At 38.7% G+C, this 19,363-nt stretch overlaps 1 protein-coding gene and 1 pseudogene across 1 annotated transcript in view; both read left to right on the top strand.

Moving 5' to 3' along the window:
* KCNT2 (potassium sodium-activated channel subfamily T member 2) overlaps positions 1–19,363 on the top strand; it is a 550,024-nt gene that overhangs the window by 23,692 nt on the left and 506,969 nt on the right. The window lies entirely within an intron of this gene.
* Positions 14,896–16,516, top strand: LOC138151142 (protein CBFA2T2 pseudogene; annotated as a pseudogene).

Below are 19,363 nucleotides of genomic sequence, written 5' to 3'. Positions count from 1 at the left end.
CCTTGAGAACAGGGCCTATTTTTTTACATTAAAAAATTCTTAGCACAACACAGTGCCTTACAAATAGTGTGCTCTTAAATGCTATTTGCCTATCTGATATAATAAATATAGATGCTTGATTCAGTCCATGTGTATTATATATGTTAAACAGATAAATTCTATTGAATTAATTAGAAATTTCAATAATTCTACAGACATTACAAAGTAGATATTTATAAAGCCACGCAGGAGTAGCTTTCCAGAGGGCTGCTGCTGTGAACAGCTTCAAGGTTCTGATTACATAGTATAATGAACTATCTATTTATTTAGCAGTAAATTAAAGTAAAACATTTACAGAAACCAAAGTACAGTATTCACAATGTTATGACATAACAACTTAACACTAAAATGGCCACATAGTTTTCACTAAACTGACCACATAGTTTTAAACAAAGTACATTCATTTAGTAACTTAATCATTTAGTAAATCCTTAATTCAATCATCTTTAAGGAGGCTTGTCTCCTTAATGGACACAAAGCACAAAGTTCTCTACCCCTAGGTCACATTGTCTTAATCTCTTCAATCAAAAAGTCTTCTTTCTTCTTAATTGGAGAAGTCCTTAACTCAATCATCTAAATGTAAAGGTCAAAGTTCACTCCTAGGCCACAGTAAATCATGATTTTCTCTGTCAGCATCAGGTACCCAAGGAGAGGTCTTTTTATCTTGACTTGAGGCTGACTCTCAGCTTCCATGGTTCCTCTTCCATGGTCCCGGCTCCTCCCCAAATCTTTCCAACTGTCACCAGAGTTCAAAGTTGGACAGCTCTCAGTTCCTTGTCCAGCTCCTTGTGCCATTTCTGTTCCATATTGAAGCTCATAGTGTTTAGTCTACCTCAAGTCCTTCACAGTTTCTGTTCCTGGAAAGACAAAGCTTAACAAAGCCACAGTAATATTCATGCAAATTGCTAGCATCCTCATCAATTCAATTTCTTCCTGTGAAATCAACATAGACCCAACAACAATGTCGGAGGAATCAACACAAATCATCAGTATAGTCCCAGGACCTCTGAAAATGTCAGTAAGACCCTCCTCCAGGATTTCTGTAAAGATAAAACAAGAAAATCCTCTTTCAGGGCTTCTGAACCATCAGTAAGGTCCCAGGGCTTCTGTAATAACAGCACCATTCTCTATCAACAGATGAATCTGACAAAGTACCATCAAAACAGACAGACAAAGTACCGGCACTACAGTCATTATTCCTCCCAGTTCTCCTCTCTTCTCATTTCTTCTCAATTCTCTCCTCAGTTCAGTTCTCCGTTCTCCATTTTGCCACCACAAGTTCTGTTCTCCATTCTGTTCTCAATTTGTAGCAGTTCTCAGAAGTTCTCAGGATCATCGAAGTTCTCTCTCTCTCAGCAATTCTGGCTTTCTGGCTTGGGCTTTTCCTTGTATGTGATATTAGCTCCTCCCTGTTCTGCCCCTTTCTGTTACATCAGCAACTTCCTCCCACTGTAGGATTCACAAGTTCTGGATCTCAATATTTGATACAATCATGAACTTGAAACAAGGTGCTAAGTACCTGTTTTCTTGCCAGTACAAGAGGCAGTGAAGATCTTCAAATCCCCATTCCCATTACAATGTTGTTTTGTGTTCTAAGAAATCAGTTACTCAGGTATTGAAATAAATATTACAGGACTTAAAATTCTATTTCCAATTAGACAAATGATAGAAAATTTCAGAAAGATTCCATAAACCCCTGTTTATTCATAATTTTCTAGCTTATAGATCCATAGGGACCTTGTCTAAAGACTTACATGTGCACATACATTCTATTTTTTCCCCTTCATCCATGGTAGTCATCCCTTTGTAATTGCTAGAAATCACCAAGGCATTTTGTAAAGCTTCTCTTGCTCCTCCTGTGTAAAATGATATGTGGGCTAGATAACAAAACAATTAGATAGATTTTAGAACTGTTTGAATGGTTAGATGAGAAGAGTAGTTGTTAAGTTGGGAGGTTGAATAGCAAAGGAATTTAATTCCCCAGGGAATTTGTGCTTGACCTTGGCTCTGTTTAATTTTATTATCAATGACCTGGATTAAAACATCCTTAGGAAATATGCAGATAACACAAAGTTGAGGAGAATTGTTAGCACATTGTTTAGTGAACCTTGTCAGTACTAACAGCAAGTTGCCTTTGTCCATCAGGAAGCCCACCCTCACTGTTCTCCTACTCTACTCTGATCCATACTCTAAGCAAACTCCTTCTCCCTTAGAATATCCATGGGAGCAACCCAGGTTACATCCAGCTTTGGCCTGTGACCCTCTAGGTACCAATCTTGACTGAGGGAGGGCAAAACAGGACAACTGTCTTGTCCCTAGCATTCCTGAGCTTTTATCTAGGACCCAGGGCAGTGAGACTCTTCTACCTGAGCTAACCCCAGAATCTGTAACCCCTCAATCCTACCTAGCCCACCACTGCTCACCCAGCCATAGTGAGTGGCCCTGGACTGAGAAGGAGATGAACCTGGACACCAAGGTGGCTGATGCTGCCAGCAGCAAAAAGTACGTTCTCCTCCTCAGAAGGAAGAGGAAACTGCACTGTATTGGGCATGTTTCAGACTCAACCCTCCATCTGTATAATATATACCCATGGAGGGTTGACAGAAGGGTCTGAAAACTCTATGTGATATCAGAGGACCCAGATCCAAGGCTAAATTCTGCCACTTGCTACTTCTGTGATTTTAAGTATGACATTTCTTTTTCCCCTTTACCTATCTGGGCCTTAGTGTTCTCATCTATAAAATAAGGGAGTTGTATTAAATGAAAACTGAGGTCTGTTCCAGCTACAAATCTATGATTTAAACAAAATTCAAAATATTGGGCCAATTCTGATAAGATGAAATCTAATTGGAAGAAATGAGTCTAATGCCTGGGTTTTAAAAAAATTAATTTCCCATATTTAAGCTGGGAAAAACCAACAACATGGTTAAACAGCAGTTTGTCTGGAAACCAAAATATGTGGAGTTTGGTGGATTGAAAGCTCAGTAGGAACCAGGAACATTCTATGGCAGTAGGAAAGCCAATGGCTTTGAGTTGCATTTAGAGGCAGAACTTCTAGGAAGGGAGGTAGCAGGTTTTGGGTTTCAGAAATCTATGTTTATTTTTACTGAAACATTATTGAGGTGTTTATAAATTCATTTATCTGCTGATGTACCTAGTTCATGTGCTGGCAATATAGTAATTACAAGAATAATAAATATTTCTTTACCTTGACAAAATTTTTATGTAACCCTTGTCCCCAAATATAGAAAAGTCTTCTTTGACACTCTTCAAACTTCAAGTCATTTTGGACATTTCTAGCTCCCAGGTTTTGTAGGAAGATGGGAGGGGCCAATCTTAATTGAGGCTGTCAAAGGAAAAGATTTTGGGAAGACAGGAGAGGGACTGGTGGTATTGATCATTTCTCTATCTTCAGCTTGCTCTAGTAGAGACCTTGCGGGAAATTCCCTTTTGGGTGAGATGTAGAACTCTGTCTTGACTGAGGTGTTTTCACTCTTAATGGGAGAGTTCCTTCAGTATGTATTGTCTGGTATGTATCTTCCCTTGTATACCCTTTCTGATTACTGTTTTGTTGTGATTTGGATAAATAGATTTCTTTGCTATGCGCTATGTATTTTCATTGTGGAACTGGTATTTGGTGGGAAAGGGGTCAAACCTTGGATATAGAATAAAACTTGGGGTCCTCCTCCCCAGTGATGACATAATGATCAGAAATAAAATTCAACCTGATTGTATCCCCTAGACTAATATTTAAGGGAACAGAAAGAGTAAATTCTGACCTAGTACCTCTCCCTGAAGACATCAGAATGGCCTCTGGCCTCAACTTTTTGCTTTCCTTCTTGGCAAGAATTAAAGTCTCCCTTGGTGAAGGGTGAGGGAAAAGAAGTTAAGATATCTATTCTGCATCCTTTTGAGGCATATGATACCCTTGCAATGCATGGAACTCTTCCATTTATTGCAAAAATATTTATAATGAAAACATTTCATAAATATACACGTGTTTAAATTGTGCTGGGTATTGTCTGTTGACAAACAAAAAAAGCTCTTTTAAAAAAAAATCTACGGTACTTTACCCTGGACTAATAATTTATCATCTAAAACAGCACTATATATGATAAAATACTTACATCTTAGACTTTTCTTCTACACCCAATAAGTCATACAGTTTATGATTCATTCATCCCTAGGCTGACAGGACTGCTTTACTTTTGATTTCAAATTCTTGCTTGCTTGCTTTTCTTCTTTGCTGACATACAGGTGATGGTACAGCAAAAACTGGAAAGGGAAGATGGGGATACAGTATCACTATATCTTGAATCAGTTTTTCTTTCCAGCAAGTAGACCCTTTATCAAATGCCAGGATAGGTCTTTTAAAGTCTCTCCCCAAATTGATCACATTTTTACCTGTGAAGGTATGAGCTACAGAGAAAATGAACTCAGAGGGAGGACAACTTAAGCTCAGGTTGCTGTTTTATATCAGTGTGAGAGATGGTTTCATTTCTTTAGAGATCTTATACTACCTTGTGATTTTATGAGGGAGAGGGAAAGAGAGGAGGGGAATATTAGAGAGGGTAGATTAGGAAACTTGATCAGCTGAGTCCCTGAATATTCTTCATAAAATTACAGGCATATTTTCAGTTTGTGAGAGTTTTACACTTTGAATGGCTTTATTTGTGTATGACAGGGACAAGAAATAGCGGAAACAATGAATTTACCCCTTGCGTGAGTTGCCTGGATGCCTTTTCTCTTCATTGAAGTTTGGGTGACAGTAAGAGTTTAAAAGAGGCAGACAGGTAGAACTGTGGACTGGCCAGGATTCCTGGCCTGGAATCAGGAAGATCTGAGTTCAAATTTGACCTCAGACTTTTACTGACTAGCTGAGTGACCCTGGTTAGTCACTTAACCTTGTTTGCCTCAGTTTCCTCATCAGTAAGATGAGCTGGAGAAGGAAATGACAAACCACTCCAACATCTTTGCCAAGATAACCTAAATGTTTTAAAATTGTTTTAAAAAAGGGAAAGCCCTGGTAGAGTCAATCCACAGGGCAGTCATTTTGAGAAGTCAATTATGGATGAAAGATTGAGCTTTTGAGTACTTACTTGTACCTTCTGAAGAATATAACAAATAGGAAAGGCTATTTCTCTCTCTTCCCATCTGCCATTTTGTCCTCTGGCAGAAGCACATAGACTTGGGGGGTGGGGGAGTGTGTGTATGTACAGCCAGAGAAGGGAATTCGAGGACACTGACTCCTGATCTCCAGTCTTTCTGTAGAGAAAAGAGTTCAAATTGAGAGAACCAGGATCCAGCAACTCAACAGACCTCAGAGCTCAGACTCTGAGAGAGCAAAACTGAGGATGTTCCCCAGGGGTTCTAGAGTAAGGGCTCCATATTTCTGAAATAGCTTGGAAATGCTCATTTTTCAATGAACAACTATCTGTATTTTTTCTGTCTCCCACTTCTCCTCCTGCTTTCAGTAAAAAAAGAAAAAGAAAAATTTTGCAACAAATATGCATAGGCAAGCAAAACAAAGTCCTACATTGGCTATGTCCAAAAACCAAAATATTCCTCATTCTGCACTTTGAGTCTAAGACCTCTCTGCCTTGAAAAGGACAACAGTGATCCCAACTGAATCTATCTTAAGACATCTCACCCAGTGAGTGGTATTATGCTGAAATCATAAGAGGACATCAGGGGCCTTGCACCTTCAAATTATGTCCCTTACAATGTGAAACCCTTCATATTCACTCTCTATACTTACTATAGCTAGTTGGTAATTAAAAAAAAAAGCTAGCTGTGTCAGGCACTATGCTAAACTTTACCGTTATGATATCATGTGATCCTCACTGCAACCTTGGGAGGTAGGGCTATTATTATTATTCCCATTTTATAGATGTGGAAATTGAGGCAAACTGAGGTTAAGTGACTTGCACAAGGTCACATAGCTAGTATATATATATGAGATCAGATGTGAACTCAGGGCATCCTGACTATCCATTGTATCTACTGTGCCACCTAGCTACCCTACTAGCTACCCTTAGATGATATGCATGTTAATAAGAAAGTGTGTGATAAATTCATAGGCACATGGAATATTTTTATTGTAAACCTTCTTACTATCTTATTCCTTTGCTTTGAGCTAATTGTGTTATCTTTTGACTGACTATTGAAAATTAAACATATAGGGGAAACATGACATATAATTTTATAGAATGCAGACCTGTAGAGTCTCTTGTTCTTGAGATAGACGTCTTAAGGAATTTACCCCATAAGTGTGAATAGACAGGTCTACACTGGGATGCAGAAGAGAAAAATGCAGACCAGAAACTTTGTAACTTGCTCACATTCACATTTAGCTAGCTACATTGAAACAAAATAGTAGTAATCTCTCTTTTTTTTTTTCAAAGCAATCGGGGTTAAGTAACTTGCTCAAGGTTACATGGCCAGTTATTTCTGGGTGTGGTGCTGAGTATCTGAGACCACATTTGATCCCCAGGTCATCCCGACACTGGAGCCGGTGCTCTTACTCGCTGAGCCACCTGGCCGCCCCAGTAGTAATCTCTTTTCACTGCCTTTAGCAAGGAGGAGTAGAGAATAGGGCAGAATGGCAAAGCTAGTTAACATTTTAATTTTAAATTCCTGGGATTGTGTGTGTGTGTGAAAGAGAGAGAAAAATATGAATGGTATGATTTGGGATTATTCCCTGTTTGGAATATTCATTCCACTTCTCTCCATTAGAATGAGTGATAGGGAGTGGATTGTAAAAGAATATAACAACAATAATAGTTGTATACTTGTATAAATGAAATTAAATATTTCATGCTGCTTCTTAACATTGGAGGTTTAAACTGTCAAGATTCCTTTAAATTGGGCCTCTGGATCTCAAGTATGATATTTTTCAATGTAGCTAAGGTTGTAGATGTTTGTTAATCATTAACTATTTGAGAGCAGTGGAAAATTTTATTATTTGATGTTAAACCAAATATACTTATGCATATCCATTTGTCCTTACACAATAGTTTATAATTAACATGCCAGAAAGTTCATCAATATTCTATTATTCTTAGGATAACACATGTTAAGTTATTTATTAGAGAACAGCAAAGTTGTTTTAAATTTAATTTTTAAAAGTTTAAAATATTACCTCTCATTTCCTTTCTTTTTTATGTCATTTTGTTTACTTCTGAGAATTTCATTGAATACTGCTCTGTTGAATGGAAAACCATCAAACTAAGCATTCACCATTTTATGGACTCTTAGGTCTTAAGGTGATTGAGCAGTAGAAAAAGCTACTGTAAGACTAAGACAACTCTTATTTCTCATAGACAATATGACTTGCATTCTTATATAAAAACTTGTTAAATACTATGGATGCCCTTCATTTTAGATCTAGTCAATTGTTGGAATAAACAGAGGAGGAAAAGTGTCTTCTGTCAGTCAAAAAGCATTTTTTTTTAAAGTACACATTGTTCTAGACCTTGTTTGAAGAGCTGGAATACAAAAAAAAAAGGCAAGCAAAAACAATGCCCCTGCCCTTAAGGAGCTAATTTTCTAGTGGTGGAGAAAACTTGCAAGAAACTGTGCACACAAGATATAGATGAAAGATGATATTAGAGGGAAGGAGGTGGGAGAAAGTTGAAAAATGCCTCTTGTAGAAGAAATGAGTCTTGAAAGATGTGAGGGAGACCAGTAGTTTGCAGTAAAGAGGGAGAGCATTCCAGGTTTGGAGCTGGGCTAGGTTCAATAAGTGAAAGGGCACAGTGTCCTTTTCTTTCTTCTTTGATATCTTTGGGGTATAGACTTAATAGTGGTATCATTGGGTAAAAATATAATCATTCATACTTTAATAGATTTTGGGTCAGAGTTTTAAATTGCTTTCCAGAATGGTGAGATTAGTTCACAGTTCCACCAATAGTATGTTAGTGTACCTGTTTTCCTAGAGCCACTCCAGCATTTGTCATTTTCCTTTTTTTTTGGTAATCTTAGCCAATCTGATGAATGTGAGATGATGCATCAGTGTTTCTATAATTTTCAGTGTTCTGATTATTAGTGATTTAGAGCACTTTAAACATAATTATTGATAACTTTAATTTAATTTCCCCAAAACTATTTTATCCTTTGACCATTTATTAATTGGGGAATGGCTCTTATTCTTGTAAATTTGACTCAGTTCCCTACATGTCTTAAACATGAGATCTTTATTGGAGAAATTTACTGCAAATAGTTTTCCCAGTTTACTGCTTTTCTTCTAATTTTAGCTACCTTAATTTAGCTCTTTTGTGGTAACAAAGAATTGAAGACTAAGGAAATTCTTATCAATTAGAGAATGGCCCAACAAGTTATGTTATTTGAATGTGGTGGAATCCAAAGTGCTATAAGAAATGATGAAAGTAATGGTTTCAGAAAAGCCTAGGAAGACAACAATATTGTAAATATAATCAACTTTGAAAGAATGAGCAACTCTGATAAACACAATGAGCAGCCACAAACTCCAATAAACTCATAATGAAACATGCTCTCCACCTCCAGATGGAGAGCTGATGGACTCAGAGTGAAGACTAACACATATTTTCTTCTTCTTTTCCTTCCTTTCGTTCCCTTCCTTCCCTTCTTCTCTTTGTCTTTCCATGTCTCTCTGATGTGATTAATGTAAGAATTTGTTTTGCACGGCTAAGCATATTTGTAATGAATTTTGCTTTTCTTGCCTTCTGGTAGAGTATGGAGGAGATAATTCAGACAAAACAAAATAAAGTTGAATATACAAGAAAAGAACACAGTGTCAGGTTATGGAGCATCATGTGACAGGAAAAGGAATGCCAGTTTTACCGAATTATAAAGTACATGAGAAGAGTACAGAAACCAGATTGTGAAGGCTTTAAAAGCCAGATGACTTTATATTTGACTTTGGAGGTTAAAAGGAGTTACTGGGAATGCTTCAAGGAGGGGAATCGTCTGATGGGAGCTTTTGGAAGATCATTCTGTCAGTTGAGTATAGAATGGACTGGAATAGGGAGAGACTTGAGGCAAGCAGACCAAGCAGAAGGTTGGAACGTTCCCAGGCAGTTACTGTGTGAATGAAGACGAGGGGCTGCATATGAGAGATGTTGTGAAGGTAAAAATGATAGCACTTGAAGTAAGAGTGAGAAATTGAAGGTGACATTGAGGTTGTGAACCTGAGTGACTTGGGAGGATGGTGGGACCCTCAGCAGTAATAGGCAAGTTGAGAACAGGGTAGTATTTGGGGAAAAGATAATATATTCTGTCTGGGACATGTTGAGCTTGAGATGCCTATAGGACACCCAGATATCCAGGAGGAAGTTGACAATGTGGAAACGGGGATTAGGAGAAAGGTCAGAGCTGGATAAATTGATCTGAGAATCATCTTCATGGAGATAATAATTGAAAGAGCAGTCAGATGGGTAAGGAAAACCAGAAGAGGACAGTATTATGGAAATATAGTGAGATGAGAGTATCTAGGAGAAAGAAGAGTGTGAGGATAGTGTCAAAGGTTGCAAATAGGTCAAGGATAATGGGATGCATGAGGCACAGTTCAAATCAACAAACATTTAGAAAGCCTCAACTACAATCCAAGGTACTATGAGAATCACTTAACCATATAAAGGTAAAAACAAAACAGTTCGTTCCATTAAGGAACTTAGGATTCTACTGGTAAAAGGCTGGGGTGTTAAAGATGTTAAACAATAAATATTGTACAAGGCAATGTGATGGGGGTGAAGAAAAAATTGAGTGAGGAAGCTTTAGAACTATTTGAGTAGGGACAGTTTCTGTTAGAGGGAACAGAGAAAGTTTCTTTGAAATTGAAGGAAAATAAGGCTCCTAAAGGGGCAGGTAGGTGACACAGTGCTGATATCTATACAGATAGAGTGCTGGATTCATCAGGAAAACCTGAGTTCAAATCCAGCCTCAGATGCTTACTAGCTGTGTAACCCTGGGCAAGTCAGCTAACCCTCTGTGCCTCAGTTTCCTTATCTTTAAAATGAGCTGGAGAAGGAAATGGTAAACCACATCAGTATCTTTGCCAAGAACACCCTGAATACAGTCATAGAGAGTCAGACACGACTGAAATGACTGAACAACAACAACAAGAAGGATCCTAAAAGACACAGATGAGTAAGGAAGGCAATTCAGGCACAGGTTATAATAGGCTCTGTAAAAAATGTAGAGGCAAAAGACAGAATTTTGAGTTTAAAGAACAACCGTTAAGTCAGTTTGGCTGAAACATTGAGTATGTGAAAGGGAAGAATGTGAAATAAGGCTTGAAATAAAGGTTTAGAGCCAGACTATCACATTCTTTGAATGCCAGATTCAATAGTCTGCATTTGATCTTAAAAAGCAGTAGAAAACCACTGAAGGTTTTGAAGCCAGAAAGTGACGTGATCAGACCTGAGTCTTAGGAAGGCTATTTTAATGACTGTGTAAAGGGCAGATTGAAGAGAGGAGAGACTGAATTATGGAGACAAGTTAGGGGGTCATCTGAGTAGTCTGTGTGATTGCAATTTTAGAGGGCAAGGAATAGTTGTATCCTGGAGTCCTGGTTCTTTTTCTGCCTGAAAACCCAATTTTGAAATCCATCTAATCTTTTTTACCTCAGCTGTCCATTTCTTTTGCTTAGCTCATGGCAGAGATGGGAAAAAAAAACAGGTGAAAGTTGGTCCATAAGTCTCTCTGAGTGTAGGGTAAGGAGGTGGCTCAGAACACACTGGGAAGTGCCATGAAATACTAGCAAAAAAAAAAAAAATAGACTCATCTCAGAAATGACACTCTCTATAGGAGGGCAATAGAACTTATTGATGCTTCCAAGAAAAGCATAGCCATCTTTTTTTTTTAATAGGGATGGAGTCTGGGTCTATGATTTAAGTGGCATAGGGAACTTCTGCTATGGAAACCTATATTATCATTGCAGATCTGCAATTTATAGTCTTAGAGAGTTGATTGAGAGTACTGAGAAGTTGTGATTTGCTGTGTCACATAGAACCAATGTGTCTGAGGAAGGTCTAGAGACAAGTTCTCTATCTACCACCACACACTACCTTTCAATAGTAATAGTAGAAGTAATAATAATAAATAGCACTGCTCCTTTGCTGCAAACCATTTCTTTAATAAGTGCTTCTAATAGCTTGCTAACTGATTTGGCATGTACCTTTTCCCCCTTTGCTGTTTTCACCCTAATGATATTTATAAGCAGAATTATCATTCATATTTTTCAGTCATGTTGGAGTCTTTGTGACCCCATTTTGGGATTTTCTTTGCAAAAATACTGGAATGGTTTGCCATTTCCTTCTCTATATCATTTTACAAATGAGGAACTGAGGCTAACAGGGTTAGATGACTTGCCCAGGGTCACATAGCTTGTGTCTGAGGTCAGATTTGAACTCAGCTCCTGATTCCTGGGGTAGCACTTTAGTCACTATGCCACCTAGCTGCCCCAAAGAAAGGACATAACCCCAAACTGAGGATGGAAAGAGGCCCATGTTTAATCCACACTCAGTCGGTAAGTACTCGCTAATTACCTGCTAAATTCAGGCACTATACTAATGCTAGAGATCCAGTTACAAAAAAGGAAGAGGGTCCCTTCCCTCAAGGAGCTCACAATCTAAAAATCTAATAGGATAAGACAATACACAAAAAGATGCTTAAAGGTATTTGTGGAGGGGAGGCATCTTGGTAGAGGAAGAAATCCAAAGTAGTGTATTCTGGTGGGAAATGAAGAGGTAGCTGGTGTGGTGGCCTTCTTTAAATGGGAATTCTCCCCCCTTCCATTTAAAGGAGTTCCAGGGTACTGATGAGATTTGAATACCCTACTCTTCAAATTTCAAAGGTACATTAAGAGAGAGAGAGGACAGAGAAGGTGGTAGTCGTACTATACTGTGCCCTGATCAGACCACAGTTGGAATATTGTGTTCAGTCCTGGGTTTTGTGCTGAGGAGAGACATCGGTAATTTGGTAATCTAACTAGGATAAGGAAGGAATCTGAGATCATACCATATGAGGCTTAGGTGAAGGAACTTGAATATTTAACCTGTAGAAGAAAACATTTAGGGACAGCATCATGATAGATGTGTTCACTATTTGAAGGGCTGTCATTTAGTAGATAGATTCAATTTATGCTCAATCTCTAAGAACAAAAGAGAAACTATGAATGGTAGTTGTAGAGGCTCAGATTTATGTTTCATTAATCAGAAACATTTATTAAGCATTTTTCATCTGTGCCAGATATCACGCTAGATGTTAGCGATAAAGAAACAATGATAAAACCATCTCTGTCCTCCAGGAGTTCAAAGTTCATGGTGGAGACAACATTTATATTCATGTTGTTTTTCAGTCATTTCAGTTTTGTCTGACTCTTTGTGACTCCATCTGGGGCTTTTCTTGGCAAAGATACCAGAGTGGTATGCCATTTCCTTTTCCACTTTATTTTAAAGTTAGGAAACTGAGGCAAACAGGGTTAAGTGACTTGCCCAAATTCATTCACACAACTGTTAAGTGCCTGAGGCCAGATTTGAATTGAGGAAGATGAGTGCTCCTGACTTCAGGCCTGGCACTCTATCCATCTAGCCATCTAACTGCCCACGTTATATCTATATGTACCTATAAAATAAATACACAGTTTTTGTTGGGGAGGGCATAACAACTGGAGAGATCATGAAAGGCCTCATGCAAAAGGTACTTCTTGAGCAGGATATTCAACATGAGGAAAACTTAATACTTAGGATGCTACAAAGTAGGATGTGTTTCCTTGGGAGGTAGTAGATTCTTCTTCCATAGGGATCTTTAAAGAAAGACCAGATGAACATTATCAGGTATGTTGTTGATGATGATTCTCATTCAGATATGAATTGAATTCTATAATCTTTGAAAATCCTTTCAATTCTAAGATTTGGTGACTTCACTTATTAAGTAGATATCTTATTTCTACAATTAAATAGTAAGCTCTTTGAGGGCAGGAATCCTGGCCTTTTTCTATCTTCAGCTACTGCTTGCATACTACTTTGCATATATATATATACACATATATATTACATTTGAGTATTTTTTGATGATAGTAATTTGTGAATTATGTAAACAAGGAAAAATTTTCTTGAGAAATTTCCTATAGACTCATGGCCCCTCAATGACTAGCAGCCTTGTTTATTCTCTGACAGCAGTTTATTTGAGGGAGGATTGATTATTCTCATCTCAATGTGTGAAGATTTAGAGATTTGTGCCTCCTGTTAATCATCTGTCTTCTGTCTGTTTATGTACACATCTAATAGCAATAAGAGAAGATAAAGGGAAGGTAAAATAATTAGTTATCAAAGCATGAAAGATAGGAGAGAGTGAAATGTTTGCTATTTGTTAAATGTGGCTTTCAGTAAATATTTGTTAAAGATAATTCCAACTCAAGTATAAATTTCTAGTTTTTGTAAAAGAAGAGCATGTCTTTCTATTCCTGGCTATATAAGGCCATACAGTTGAGAATTAAATACTAGAATTTAGGGCTTTAAAATAGAAATGAAAATGTTCATAGCTCTTATTATAGCAAACATTCCTAGTTCTCTTAGAATTCACTCCCACCCTGTAATCCTTGGGAACCTAGGCCCCTGGGGTTGGAACAGAACTGTACTTGACTGGGGAGGTAGATTTTAGAAGATAAGGCATTGTTCAGTCTTTGATGTTTGCCTCAACATATGTATTTTTTTGATCTTCCTAAAGTACAAGTCACTCCTCCCCATTCAATAAACTCTAGTGGCTCTCTATCATATCCTGGATAAAATATAAAATCCTCTTTGGCTTTTAAAGCCCTTCATAACCTGACTCACTTGTATCTTTCCAGTCTTTTTACACCTTAATCTCTGCCACAAACTCTGATTGATTCAATTACACTGCCTTCACCCAAGATAGTCCATCTCTGGTCTTTGGACATTTTCCAGAATTCCCCATTCCAGAAAGTCTCTCTTATCTTTTCTGTCCCCTTACTTCTCTTGTATCACTGGTTTTCCTCAAGTCTCAGCTTAAGTCCCATCATCCATAAGAAATCTTTAACAGTCTTTTGTAATCTTTGTGCCTCCCCCTTGAAATGATCTCCATTTTATGTTGTTTGTACATAGTTGTTTGAATGTGGTCTCCTCTCTTAAATTGTTAGCTCCTTAAGAGCAATGATTATTTTCTCCTTTCCTTTGTATCCCCAGCACTTAACCCAGTGCTTGGTACATAGTAGGTAGTAGGTGTTTAATAAAAATATTTACTGACTTGACTTAACCAGATTTTTGGACTTGCCCTGTGATTTCATTGCTGTAGTGAATTCCCAGGAAGAAATTACCTCATCCGGGGCAGATAAGTAAGTTACTCTGCTTGTCAGTCTTAAAAAAAAAAAGTTGTCTGGAGCTACAGCCTAACTAAGCTAGGTCTGGCTTGGCCTCCACTGTCATTGCTGACTTGAGTCTAATGGGGCTATGGTTGCACCTGTGAGCAGTTGCCTTTAAATGATATCACTGGAAGTATACTGGTATAAAAAGATGGGCCTTTGTTTCTAGGAGAAGCTTGAGGTCATTCAAAGAATTCTCTAGTTTCCCAAAAGCAATCTGATGTGTTCTCTCCTTCCTGTTTGATCTTGGGTTCAGCTCACTGTCCAGTTGCAGTGTCTGTGCAAGATAGATGTACTGAAGGGCGACTTCTATTGATTTTTCCAACCTAACCTGCCTGGGAGAGTCTGGACAAAAGACATTCTGCTGTCACTTCATTTTTCCTACATGAATAATTTGATGTAGTGAACATAATGTCATCCACTACCTGGATTATCTCAAGGACCTTACCATCTCTATAGAATCATTCTACCACTTGCCCTGAATCTCTACTCCAATGACTGGGGAAAACAGTCATGCTGCTAGTGAGAAAAGGGTACCAGTGATGCATGAATCCCCCATGGGAATGAAGATACAGATCCTCACCTTCCATCATGTCTCCAGGGCCATCCATCAACCTTGATGCCTCCTGCCCAGGCTCCGTCCCTATAGCACTGTCCAATGGGATTAATTGTTCATTGCCTAGCCTGAATGGTGCTTCATCCCTAACCTAGAGATTCAGCAACAGCCCTGCATTGTCCTCATCTTAATTGCTCACCAAATTGGTAGCTTTCTGCTACTTGTGTGATCTGACAGCTCCGTAAACTAATGATCTTCTAGCAATTTAGTTGTGACATTCTCCCCAAGACTGAAGAGAAGGCTCTGACCCTCTTTCTGACTTTGATAAACTTCATGATGACCACTGAGGAATTCCATTGTAAGTGGTAAGAGGTCACCAACTTTCCGCTTCATCCCTTTGTCATTCTATTCTTGAAGGCCAACCTTCCCCTATTGTAGAGAGAACTGCCTCACTGAGCCTAGGCAGTCAAGTAGACCCCTTCTCAGGACCTGGCTCAGCATGAACATATTATGCTCAACACAATTACTGCTTCCCCAGGTGACTCTTTAGAGTTACTGATGGAAATACATGGAAATGAAAAAAAGACCCAATGCTAACAAGAGAAAAGAACAACTTTGAGAGAGAACCAGTCCTCCCTGAGTCTCTCACCAAGAGAGTGTCCACCATTCACCCTCCTCCCCAGCACAACCCTGCTCGCTCTCTGCCCCTCATGAATCCTGATGGGCAGCGCCATTCTACTCTGTCATTTCTACAGCATTATACCTTGGGAAATATTGCCACTTCACATTTATACAGAGACCTCACCAAGATACTGGAACATCAGGAAATGCATGACCAACATCATGGGTTTGGCTTACATGAAGGGCCATTTGACAGAGAATGGACTGACGAATGGAAACATCTCAATCACTTGACATTCTATGATGTCCTGCAGCGCTGCCAGGAAACAAATGGGGAAGAATTCAACTTTTAGCAGAGATGATGCAGCAAGAATACAGAGACCAGGAGAGCAGGGAGGGAGCTGATCTCCAGGCAGCTCAGAGTCACTCAGCAATGATTCTCTAAGTGAGTTTAGCAGTAGGTTAGAAAAGTCTATGTCACTGAAGAGATCTGGAAGAAAGAAAAAAGGAGATGAAATGGCAAGCCATGCTGGAAGTACAGAAGACTATGACAGAGGCTAAGCAGAAGGCCTTTGAGAAAGTCATTGAGAAGGTATTGGAGAGAGCCCACATGGAGCATACCATTGCAGACACTAAGAGGCCACTGGAGAAGCATTTCTGAGAGCTGTGAATGCAAAGCCAGCAAGAAATACAGCAGCTGCAACATTGCCTGGTACTATGACTCCTTCTGTCAGCACCAGAACTGGGAACAAAACCACTGCATCTGCAGCTCAGGCCCCCATGGTGGGAACAAACCATTCCTTCCTCCCATTGGGTGAATCTCTGTCACCAAACCCACTGATGGAGGACTGATCCCAGCCCTGAACAAGACCTCAGTGGCCACCTCATGGTCCTTGACCCCTGCCTCGGTCATGGCTATAGACACCAATGGACTCTGAGCAGGGATGGCTATTGGCTCCTTTGTGGTCACTTCTGTATTATCACAAAGCCCCTTGTGGTACCAAGAGAAGGTAGTGGTTTTAGTTGACACATGCATTTGTCAAACCATTGGCACAGACCCTCAGGCCAGATAGGGGACAGAGACAACTACTTTCATTATTAGTGATTATCCCCAGGGGACAGGATGCTCAGCAGCTTCCCCCCATGATGACTGATGGCTTCTCCAAAGTTGTATTGTCCAAACATGGCTTTACTAAGGCTATACGTGTTTTTTTTCCCCCAATGCAAGGCAATCCAGCTGCTCTGAGTGGAAGTGGTTATCACTGCATTCTTCATTTCAGATCACAAATGCAAGCAGCCCTTGGCTCTAGCTTCCCCCTCCTTTTCTTCCCTCCTAAGCACCTTTGTTTGAAGCTATATATTCTCTGTTATTTTTTCTGACCCACAAGCTCCCCAGTGTGACTTCTCCTAGAGACTGTGAAATAGAATCAGTCACAGAGCCACAATATTTCAGATCTGGAAGGAGCCTCAAAAGCCACTGGCCCCAACTTGTAGCTGAGCATGAGGCTCCCCTGTGGTAACCCTGATCATTGAATGAAACGGGCTTTGCTTTGAAATGAAAACAGGCTATGGGAGTCTGCTGCATACTGCCAGTGATGTTTTTGCCCTCGTGTCTAGTCTCTGACAGGCACCAAGGAGCCCAGTTTGAAAAAACAGGGAGGATGCAACCCCACAAACTATTGAACTACATTGTTGTGCTGATGTCTGGACATTCTAGGACTGACAGGACCTTCTGCAAGGAGAAAAGTGACTGTACTTGGTACTCTGACCTGCTCCTAGAACTTGGTGTAGGGTCAGCTCATATTTGGAAGGAGAGGAGAAGCAGAATGTCTCAATAAATGCACTAGTTATGATATCTATGGAGGAAAAATAAACGACCTGGGATATAGAGAGATCAAATGACTTTCTGGGGATCATACAACCAGTATATGTCAGAGGCAGAACTTGAACCCAGGTCTTTAGACTCTAAGGCCAAGTGTCTCTACAGTATATCTCACTGCTTCTGATGTCTTACTGTTGGAAGACCAAAAATTCGCTTCTTTATCAATGAAATGTTTCATACGGTTTTATCTTCCATGGTATAATGGAATGATTGCTAGATTTAGAATTAGGAAACTGAGGCTAAAATTCTCTGTCTCTCTCTCTGATTTCTTCTTTTTTTAAGCTACTTTTATGACCTCTAAGCATGTTACTTAATTTCTTTGGTCTTAGTATCCTCATTGATAAAATGGTTTGACTAATGATGTCTTTTGTACCTTTTTGATCTTAAAGTTATGATTTTTATATTTTTAACCATATTTTTTATCCTGTGTAACATTAGATTTTTCAAGCTTCTTGTTTGTCAGTGTAATGCCAAAATATCGTGATGACTAGTAAAATTATGATGAAAGCACCCAAATCCAAATATTTCAAAGCTACTTAATTTTTAGTTTTATATAGATAAATCACCAGGGTGATTAGAATTGTCTTTTTTTTTCCAAATACATTTTATTTTATGTATATAAATGGTTTGGTATGATTTAAACAGACTTTGGATGACTAATAAAGGAAGAGGGCTACATTGTAAGAAACCTAGAAATTAACTTATAATCAATAATGTACTAATAGGTAGAAGAGAGGCTTTTTCTAACTTCTTTTAAGCCTCATCTGTATTTCAGATAACACATTTCTATGTCACTTCTGATTCATTTGGTATAACCAACAAAGCTAGATCTAGCTGATGAATTTTTAAAAGAATATAATATATATATATATATTAATGTTATCTTTCTGTGTGAATGCATATTAATGCCATATCATGTGCTTCTTTTTTAACTGATCTTGAAATTTAATCTTAAAATTAATTAGAGGAGATTTTATTCACCTATCATCTGTCTGCTTATTTATCTATTTTCTTAAATTAATTTCTAGGTCATAGTAAAGAAATACATTATATGCCATTTTCAGGAATTTACCCAGAAAGATAACAATAATGTAATTTGATATTCTTTTAAAAAATTCATCAGCTACATCTAGCTTTATTGGTTGTACTGAATGAATCAGAAGTAGCATATAGATATATCACCTGATAGAGAGGCAGGGCTGGAAAGAAGTTAGAGCATATCTTCTGTCCGTCTGTCTGTCTGTCTATCTGTCGATCTATCCATCCATCCATCCATCCATCCATCCATCCATCCATCCATCCATCCATCCATCTATCTTCTATCTATGATTGGAAAACTAGGTCTTTCCATCTGGCCCAGGCTGGAAATACAGGGGTTACTCATAGACCTACTCTTGTTATTTATCCATATATAACCTTTGACTTGTTCTGTTTCTGAACTGTACTGGTTCACCCTTCTTTAGATAACCTTGTGGCCTCCCCATGCCTGGGTGCGAACTATATTAATACTGAAGTTAGTATGGGCACCTGATCTCCATAACCCACTGCAGCTCAGAACTCCTGAAAATGAGAGAGGCTCCGCCCTCTGCCTCCTGATTGGTGGGAGTAAGGCATGTGCTCCTATGCTTATCTGAGGAAAAAGTTCTTTTTTTAAGTGATTAGCAGTTTAAAAATTTTCCCCATCCCCATGCAAGTCACATTCTCAAAAGTCATGGTATAATAGGAGTAGTATTAGACCAAAATCCCAGAATCCCAGAATGTGAGAGTTAGAAAGAGAGTCAGCAACCATTGACTTGAACCCTTCCCCTATAAGAGCGGCCTTTATAGCATGCTTGACAAGTGGTTGTCCAGCCTTTGTTTGAACATTTTTGCTGAGAGAGAAAACTACTACATCTTAAAGCGG

The sequence above is a fragment of the Petaurus breviceps genome, unplaced genomic scaffold (assembly GCF_028583685.1).
Source record: "Petaurus breviceps papuanus isolate PSGF00001 unplaced genomic scaffold, PetGlider_PUasm1.0 90895, whole genome shotgun sequence".
In the NCBI taxonomy this organism is placed as follows: Eukaryota; Metazoa; Chordata; class Mammalia; order Diprotodontia; family Petauridae; genus Petaurus; species Petaurus breviceps.
Note: the sequence above shows the minus strand (reverse complement) of the source record. Positions and strands in the feature narration are given on the sequence as shown.